Raw genomic sequence first — 9,949 nt, 5'->3', positions numbered from 1 at the left:
AGGAAAGAAAAAAATCTGAAAACTTTTCTATTAAATGCAGGAAACTAAGTCTATTGGTACACACCACTGCCATGTAACACAAAGAAATAGGAGAATAAAAATCAGAAGTTCAGAAGATCAGCATTTGTGTGGCAAACAATTACATCACTAAGTGTGTCATTTGAATATGCAGAAGGAATGTTTGGAACAAAAAGTTGGAACAGTGTTCAGTTCCCAAGCTAACCATTTTGGAAGACAGCCCATGTTAACATGCCTTAATTTAAAATGCTACACATCTACTAACTGTTAAAAGTACATTTGTGTTGGCCAGACTTAAGGAAGAATTGATTCACAATATTCCATTCTGCATAATGTCACAAAGCCAATACAAGTTCTACAAGTCTCAGATTACAATACAAATCTGTGTACAGTGGTTCCTTAAATGCTTGCCTCTGTCTTTATCATAAATTGATAAAACAGGATTTAAATTATAAGCTCTCTATCTGTGACCATGAGAAGTGTTAGAAATTGCCTTATCTGGAGCTACTTGCAAATTTTGCAGTTTTTAGCTTAGGCACTGAAAGTGTGTAATGTCTTTCAGCACTAGTTAAATCCTGGTTTAAAGAACATTAACTCATTTCCCTGTAATTTATATTTCCTTAACGGGAATTAAGTTTCTACCTTCACTAACCAAGATCTACAAGAAATTAGCCACAAGGTCTTGCCTGACTATTTACAAAGTGACATAGCACTTCTCTAGTTTGATGACCTCCATCACGACATTTTCATAGATAAAAAAATAAAAAAGCTTAACAAAGTCTAGGTTTGAAGAGGATATTCACAGTAGCAGCATGTACTGTTTTAATTGGGTATAATATTGGCTTCATCTACATAATGCGTTTAGGAAGACATTAAGAAAAACCAGTCCTTGTAAACTACTTAAAATTCTCATGATAAGCCTTTTTAAAACTTAACTGAAAGCCAAGATAAAAATCCTTTTGGCTTACATTTATCTGAAACTAAATACAAGTCTTTCAAGCCAGGCATTTTATCAGTTTGAGTAGAATTAGAGGCAGTCCAATGTAATCTTCTGGTCTTCCACTATTTATCAGAGGAAACGTATAGATGACTGAGTATGCCCAAGTCCCAAAGAACTAAGAGTTCATCCATGTATGGCATCTCAACAAAGTATTTTCCATAGAAGGAAGTCTAATTTGATCAGTACAGAAAGAATATAGAACTTATGACAACGTTTCCTTTGATACTGAGATATATCTATTCTAAGCATAGAAGACTTAAATATTAGAAAAGAATGAACAACCTGCTTTAGGAAACACACCTGTATTATAGGATCCCAACCAAGTTCACTTTCTGTAGAGAACTGAAGTCACACCTGCAGCATTGAAAAGAGAACATTGTCAGCTTTAATAACCTATTCAGATCACATTTTGTAGCCATAGAAAACCAGTATTTTTTCAATCATTTAGACTAATCAGACACTATAGTATTAATCCTCAAAATGTCAGTTACAATTTCATCTGTACTGCAACATTACAGTACAGTAACTGCTATCCTTACCTTTCCTGTCTTGGGCCAATTTTGTCCCATCATCAGATCACATATAGCAAAACCACTTGGATGAATTCCACCGTTCTCCTTTAAACTCTCAGATGTTTCCTTTTTTTTTTTTTCTTTCCAATAACTATCAACTTTTCTTCACTTTCAAAATGTTGCCTTAATTCTGACCATCTATTCTGCTTTCTTAATCCATCACACATCCCACCTTAGTTGTAGTAAGCCTTTTTTGTCATCAGCTTCTCACATATCAAACATAAACCAGTATCTTTGATGCCATGTGTTCAACTTCTCAGAGATTAGAATAGTATCAGCCTGTTAGAAAGCAGAGCACAACTGACCAAAAAAAATACTGTTGGAAGCCATGACCTGCTTTCTAAATCAAAGCTTAGGAGCATAACATTTTCCTTTCTCCTTCTGATCATCTGAGTAACAGTAGCTTTGTTTTCTGGACCCCAGAATTCTCATCATCATTAAAATTTAACACACCTGCAAGAGCAATGGTCATCAAAACCAGCTATTGTCCTGTCAAAACCAGGACAGAAATCAAAAGATTGGAAGTTTATTAATAAACTTCCGCACATCAAACAATGCAGATCAGCACTTGATACTGGGTGCTACACTGAATTTCAGTTTCCTAAAGATTTAGAGAAGCCACACCATTTCCATGGGCTTCCCGATTCATACAACAAAAATTTAACGCCCTGAGTATCTTTTTATTTTTCAGCATTCTGACATTACAGCTCAAATGAAGCATCCAAAGCAGCAACAGCAAAAAATCAGACTCACTGAGAAAGATATTATAAATCACTTTCTTGGGTACAGCGTAAGGCACTCACCTTAATGAATGTATTAATCATGATTTTTCCAAATCTGAAAGTGTCATCAATATGTTCCTATTAAAAAAAAAAAAAAACCACAGAGTTCATAAGACAAAAAATTATTTATGAAACATAAATCAAGTCCATTTAATGTTGCAATACAAGTCCAACCATGTAAAATACATACAGCTATGAAGACTACAAATACAAAATGATATAAAAAGCAAGAAATTTTACTGATAAAAATATTTACTATTATTATAAATAATAATTTGTAAATTGTAATAATTGTAAAACTAACTTCTAAGTTGTTTCCTTGACCAATACACAGAATAACTATTCCCTGAATTCTGTTCCTTTTATAAACATAAAAAAACCCCCCTAAAATTCCATCCCCATGAACTTCATTTATTGTTAGAACATTGTTTAGATAACACAGATATCACCACAGTGCACTTGAAAATCAACCACTCAGTCATCTGAGAGGATTCAAGCTAAAGAATGAGTATTACCTAGTATAAAATCGGGGATTTCATGTTAGAATTCAAGTTATGTCTCTTCTTCCACAGATTACAATCTTAAACATTTTACTACCAAAATACAAATTCCAAATTAGCCTTAGCAGATGAAAAGCTCTTCAGAGAGCTAATTCAACTGAGTGAAAGTATTGACATAATGGCCACAACTAGTTTCATGTTCCAAAATACAAGTATGCATTCCTAAAGCAAAAGCTGTCCCCAGCTTATTAAAACTTATGCTGCTTTTACTTATATCTGTTTAAAAAAAAAAAAAAAACCACCAAACAGAAGTTACAGAAAGAAGCTTCCTTAGCTATATCCCGGAGGGCCAAACAGGAAAGAAAGTCCTCAAGTGATGGTTCCTAAAGGGACCTAAGCTTATGTCACCAGTCACTTCTATTCCTGAAGCACCCACAGCACCACTATTATTTAATTTCATTCCAGTTTCAGATTGGGTTTTGGGTTTTCTCAGACTATTTTTTTTAAAGCTGCCTATTCTCCCCGTGGAGTAACTAATAGCAAAAAGTTTGCCTGAGGTAACAGGACAAAGTCAACTCAGTTTTACTATGAGTAGCATGGTACCAGCACGTTGTTGAACTTACCAAGTTCACCTCATAGGTCAATCTCACCTATGCTGACCAACCTGCTGGGCCAGCTCCAGATTCACCATTTGCTTTGCTGTAACTACAAGAAGCCACGTACCAAAGTAATGGTACCAAACCAAGTACCTTCTTCCCCACCAAAAAGCACTCAGAGCCACTCCTCCATCATCTAGCAGTAGTTGTTCTCTTTTCTGCCAGATGAGAAGCAAAGCTTATTTTATCCTTTCAGTTAATTATTTCTTGTTCTGTTAAGCCTACCACCTCAAGTCTCCACAGCAGATCTGGACTGATCATCCCCAAGAACCAACAGAAAATGTCTCTCAAGTTTATTCCTTCACCTTAAATAATAGGCCCAGAGCTAAGTTTAATTGCCAACAGGTTGGACATTTTCCATGAAGTAAAAAAAATTAGCACAGACATACACCCCTGACAGACAAGATTCTTGCAGCCTGTGCCAAGGCATCTTGTGAAAAAGCTAAACAGTCTCCTTTACTTGCCTCGTGCTAATTTCTAGACATCCTTCCTTCCAGTCTTGTAATAGGTACCTCCTTAAAGGTGAACTAAAATTCTTTGTATTAAGTGTGAATTTAAAGAGACATTTGATTGTAAACAGAAAACACTATTCTCTTCCTGAGTGGAACTGGAGAAATTACTGAGCAGGAGATCAGTAGTCAGAATTCTAATATTTGCCTACATCAACTTTTGTCCTTTTTGAACAAAATAACAAAAATTATACATTTGAGGAAGTGCTGTCTCAGAAAGGTGGGGCAAATTATCACATCCCACCATGCAGTCATATATTTCACCTTTATTACAGGCATAACTAGCTCTAAAGTATCTACAACACCGTATTTCAGCTTTAATAATTTGTTGACATCTCCATTAAGCAGCATATTTGAATGCCTACTGCTCCCCTCCCTTAAAAAAACAGGGCAAAATTTCACCATGGGGCATTATATGTACAGAAGTTCCAAGATAATGCTGCTCTTTAGACATTGCTGCAATTCATACCCAGTTAAAGATTTCAGTCAGAATAGAAGTCCCATTTTGGAAGACCTTATGCCAAATGAATTCTCTATTACTAATACAGTCCCCACTGCATCAGTAATACTCTCCACAAAGTGTTGCAACTAACAAACACGATGTTCGTGTCCTATTAGTTGGCTACATTAGTACAGAGAAATAAGAGCTGGAGTCACAGAGGTACCCATGGTAGAGACATAATTGATATCAAAGAAGTGCTTTATATACTGTATAGTTTTGTACAATTAAAGAAACTAAGTAGCAGAAACATAAAAGTATCACATGTAATAGAAGTCAAGCACAAAAACCATACTAAGATACAAAAGCTGCAAGGAATAAGGAGGGCAGGAAGCAAAACCAACAAAAAAAGTACTGGACGTGCTCACGACTTCACCTTGTCTCCCTAAGCTTCAATTATGAAAAATTACAGGTGTTATTTAATAGTGAAGTACCTCTGTTTTAGGACAGGATGTTTGAAAGGCAGTATAGCTTTGGTTCTACTTTTTAAGAGCCAGTTCTACTTTTAAAAGCCATCTAATACAAGAAAATCTCTAACTATTCTACCTAGAAGAAAAATCAAGCACTAAGAATTAGCACAGTACACTCAAAACCAGCCAGAAGCAAAACTCCAAAGTCTTTCCCAGACATTGATGTGCAAATAAGCTCTCTTTCCCACTATCACACGTTTTCAGGATGAACATCTGTACTGCTTGCACCAAACCTCTTCAGCCTGCTCACACAATCTGCAGAATAACCTCATACTCTTGCCCCAAGAACCATGCCCTCTGTGTGTGTCAGTCGACTTGTCACGTAAACAGCATGTTGAGCCTCTACCCCTTCAGCACTCCCGGTAAAATTTTGCTTTCTATTGGGAGAAAATGAAGGAAAAAGGGAAATCATACTCCATGATTATATATCTCAATGAAGGTAAATTTAGCCTCACTTCTTATATTCTACAAGCAAAGTTGTCTAAATCAGACCACCAAAAAAAAGAGAAATCAGAAGGCTCCTCTAGAACTACCATACACTACTTCAACAGTAGTTCAGCAGCAGCTGAAAACATCTGTACAAAAACTTTTCTTGACCTTACAATAGCTTTCACACACACAAAAAATTCTCATAACCTCACATGCATATGCGGATACACAGGGAAAACACTCTTCAGAACCACTGCCTGTGCAACTGGCATGAAACTCAGTACACTGCTGCTGTCCTGCAAGAACTCTTCAAGAGGGAGAGAACACCAAATAAGAGGACTTTGTACTGGATTTGTAGAAGTCCAGTGCAGACATTCAGACATAAAGACCCTATCTACATTTAAAGGATAACCTTAGAAATACAAAACAGAAGGACAGACACCTGATCTGCCCCTGTTCCAGCGTTTCTAGCAGGCAGAGTAAAAGCAGGCTGCTCAAGCATGCCTGACAATCTACTAAGCCACTTACTAGAGTAGCAGATCACTGTGCGTATGCTCAGGCATGTGGATTCCCATGTGTTCAGGTGCTTTCCTACTACACATGGTTGCTGGTTCACTGTCAGCGTGAACAGAACGCACTCTAAAAAGTAGCTCCAGAGCCTCTCCACAGCCTTTGCAGACGTACCCAACACATCTGATCCTCCTTCATTTTGGTCTTCCCTGCCATACTGTATTTCACAAACGTGGCCTGGTGCCACAAGAAATTGCAGCTACAGTTCGCAAACCCATTAGCCCATGAAGTGTATTTTTGACTGCTACCTTCTCTTTCCCCATGCCCTTTAAACATACTTCACAGAAAGAAGTATCTCACCTGTAGCTAAAAAGAAACAACCCCCCAAAAAACCCTCTATGTGTCAGAAGGTGGAGTTGTTCTTTACTTACCAACAACTAGGTTTGCCTTACTACCAACAACACACTCTGCAATAACAGCCTGGCCCCCACCAGAGCAGTGGTTAAGTTTAAGGCAGTGGTTAAAGCAGGAGAGGGGACAGGCACCTTTACACAGTACACAAGGCGTCAGCAGCATTACTTTCAAGACCACCGTTTTTCTGCATCTGACGTCATCTGCACCCAAAACAGCAATCAAAACTCTTCAGAGTAATAAAACTGTATCACAAAGAATAATACAGATATTAATTGACCCATTTGCTGTTCAGTGCTTGACAAGATAGGTTAACATAATAAATACTCAAGCAGCGTTAAAACTTGCAGAATAGGGATATAACTGGATGTAAAAAGTATGAATGCAGCAAGACAACCCAGTTAAAAGCCTCTGTAATCCACCATCCTCATAGAGGAATTCTAGGCCACACAACCAAAACTGGACAGAAATTCCTTTTCAGAAACACCTGATTATCTAGTAATTATGATGTGGCAACATTGTGAGTATAAAACAGTGTCTACAGGAGAATCATGCCAAGTATTACACAACACCTTGCTAAGAACATGACGTTCCCTTTTAACATAGGCCAACTATAGCAGTCCTATATAAAACACTACAGTTGATCTAGACTAGTGATAATTTACTTGTTCTACTGGCTAGTGGTAATCTACTTGCTTTTAAACCACACCAAGCATACCTCATCCCACAGTAACTTGCTCATGTGCTTAAAGAGTTAAAATAGCTTTTCTGCAGTAAAGCACGTTTTAATATTGTAAAGATGTTAGAGAAATAAGGGTGTGGCAAGAACCCAGGAAAAAGAGAATTGGTTTATCAGTCTGTATCTAAATCAAACACTTCCTGGTCATAATAAAGTCTGAGTAGAAGAAAAATCCAGAACTCCACTTCCAATCACTTTCCCCCTTTCACTCTATTCTCATACTGTCGCTAAACGCCATGGAAAGCTCCATTTACTCAAAACATGTGATTCTTCACAGGGGAAATGCATTACTAAAAAAATGTACTGTCCAGGGACAGGCTCAAGTAAGTTTATTTTATAAGCCAAGTTATTACATATTTTAACCTTATGACTGGGGGAAGAAAAAAAGTGGAAAAGGCATTACACTAAGAGTGCCTCTTTAATGCCTCTCTGTGGAAATCCAAAAGGAACAAGACCAAGCTGTAAAAATGAAGATTACTTACGTTTTCACACATAGCATTCATGTGTTAAAACAAATATAGGAAGCCTACAACAAGTCCTACCCACTGACAAATAAACAAAAAGCCCAGCAAGACCATGTAGTCTTAAGATCATAAATGAAACCAGAAAGCCTGCTGAATCTGAAGAAAGTGCACATAAGCCAAAATCCTGCTTACTATGCCTGTACCTTCTGGACCAGGTCCAGCCAAACAACGCTTTACTTCTTCACATCACAGGACAGGCCACCCTCTTTCACTGCACAGTGTTGGATGCTTACACCAACTACCCAACTAAAGCATTCTCCCTTCTACCTTGAAATAAACACCAGAAACAGCCAAAACCCCACCAAAACTGAAGGATATAACTTTTTTCTTTTACTCTAGGCTAAAGGCCCTTTCTTCTCCCTTATGTCTTACTAGTGAGCTAAGCAACCTTCACAGTCCAAAACAAGGACTCCACACCTCAGGACAGCGCCCTAATCACAAGGCTACCAGCAAGCCTTGGATGAAGCAAGGCCACAGTCCAGTTCTCCAGTGAAGCTTCCTCACTTTGCAGAAATAATGTGATTTTCAGTAAGAAACAGCAAAATGAAAGCTCAGAAGAACATGTAAACACACACAAGTATAAGCAAGAAGGAACTTGATGCTACAGTGCAACAATGTGGGCACCCTCCCTGCCATGAATCAAATTCTAGGCCCTACTCTCAAATTATGTATTCAAAAGCCACTGGGTGAAGTACATAAACAGCACTGTGCCCAAGGCTGAGAAGATCAAGGACACATACAGACACTGAGGCATCCTAGAAGGGAAGGAAACTTTGAGTTTGATCAAGTTCAAGGCCCTCAAACCATCTAACATAAAATAGGATATGTTTATGGAATAGGGCCATGCTATCAAGGCCTTAGCTGTCAGCTCAACATCCTTAAGCTTTATCAACAACCCTACATTATCAAAAGTATTCGAGTAGATATTCCTCACTGCCATCATTGTGATTAATTCAGATTTTACCTTGACAATAAGCAAAAGCCAGCTCCAAAAGACAGCTGCAGTTTTAACAACTGTTAACTAACATTAACCGCATCAACAAACTCCGCGGTTAAAACGACACTGGCAACTTGAAACTATGTCTTACCATACTGCTCCTCTACTCTGCTCTGGCGAGACTTCACCTGGAGTACTGCGTCCAGCTCTGGAGCCCTCAGCACAAGAAAGACATGGAAGTGTTGGAGCGGGTCCAGAGGAGGGCTACAAAAATGATCCAAGGGCTGGAGCACCTCTCCTATGAGGACAGGCTGAGAGAGTTGGGGTTGTTCAGCCTGGAGAAGAGAAGGCTGCAGGGAGACCTGATTGCGGCCTTTCAGTACTTAAAGGGGGCCTATAGGAAAGATGGGGACAATCTTTTTAGCAGGGACAGCTGTGACAGGACAAGGGCTAATGGTTTTAAACTAAACCAGGGTAGGTTTAGACTGGATATAAGAAAGAAATTCTTTACAATGAGGGTGATGAAACACGGGAACGGGTTGCCCAGAGAGGTAGTGGAGGCCCCATCCCTGGCAACATTCAAGGCCAGGTTGGATGGGGCTCTGAGCAACCTGATCTAGTTAGCGGTGTCCCTGCTCCCTGCAGGGCGTTTGGACTAGATGACCTCTAGGGGTCCCTTCCAACCCAAAACATTCTATGATGATTCTATAGTAAATCAGATTTTTACTCCACTTTTGACTAGACCAGACAATCTGACCACTAGAATCTTTACAGAACTTCCACTTTTTTCCCCCTTTACTTGTAAATACATAAGTGGTAGCTACTCAATCTCAGATGTACAAGACAGTAAACCTCAGTCTTACATTTGGAAAAGAGACAGCCATTTCACTGCCTAAAAATGTAAGCCAACTTGTTTCTTCAAAGTCCTTCACATGCACTGTCTCAGCCAAGTTACTGTTTCACAGGAACACAATTTCAAAGTGTTTCAGTTTCCAACTACCAGAGACCTCATCCTGACCTCTTTGGGGACTTACTAAATCTCCCGTGGTACACAGAGCAACGCTATACCACATCGTAACCTATGACAAAAAGTCAGTTGTGAAGTGTCAGCTTGACTGTTACCATACTGCTCATTTATTTGCATGAAACTGTACTTACATAAACTGTTTTGTAACCATGCATGTAATAGCATGCAACTAATGTCAACAGCAGCACAACCACAGGGTCTCAAGGAACAAACTGTCCCTGCAACTACAGGCAACACAAAAAAGAAATCCACAGCACCTGGTGTCCACTCTACCTGTAGCTCACGCATCTCTAGCGTGCCGAGATTCTGTTACAGCCACGCAATTCCTCACATAGAAAAAAGCCACACAGCCAGCTGCGCACAGCA

At 38.9% G+C, this 9,949-nt stretch overlaps 1 protein-coding gene across 3 annotated transcripts in view; it reads right to left on the bottom strand.

Annotated features, from left to right (window-relative positions):
* PER2 (period circadian regulator 2) overlaps positions 1-5,289 on the bottom strand; it is a 48,207-nt gene extending 42,918 nt beyond the window's left edge. Inside the window, exons 1-4 of one of the 3 annotated variants that reach the window (XM_035888832.1) lie at positions 5,203-5,289; positions 2,394-2,450; positions 1,763-1,869; positions 1,319-1,372 (exon numbers count right to left, since the gene is read on the bottom strand). The gene's annotated coding sequence lies outside the window, so the exon portion shown is untranslated. Of the gene's footprint in view, positions 1-1,318; positions 1,373-1,557; positions 1,693-1,762; positions 1,870-2,393; positions 2,451-3,495; positions 3,515-5,202 lie in introns of those variants that run through there. The other 2 variants (XM_035888831.1, XM_035888833.1) reach the window with 2 other exon arrangements.
* Positions 5,290-9,949: the final 4,660 nt, after the last annotated feature.

Source organism: Egretta garzetta, unplaced genomic scaffold, assembly GCF_000687185.1.
Source record: "Egretta garzetta isolate BGI_Z169 unplaced genomic scaffold, ASM68718v1 scaffold161, whole genome shotgun sequence".
Classification (NCBI taxonomy): Eukaryota; Metazoa; Chordata; class Aves; order Pelecaniformes; family Ardeidae; genus Egretta; species Egretta garzetta.
The sequence above is the reverse complement of the archived record's forward strand: the minus strand, read 5'-3'. Positions and strand labels throughout refer to the sequence as shown.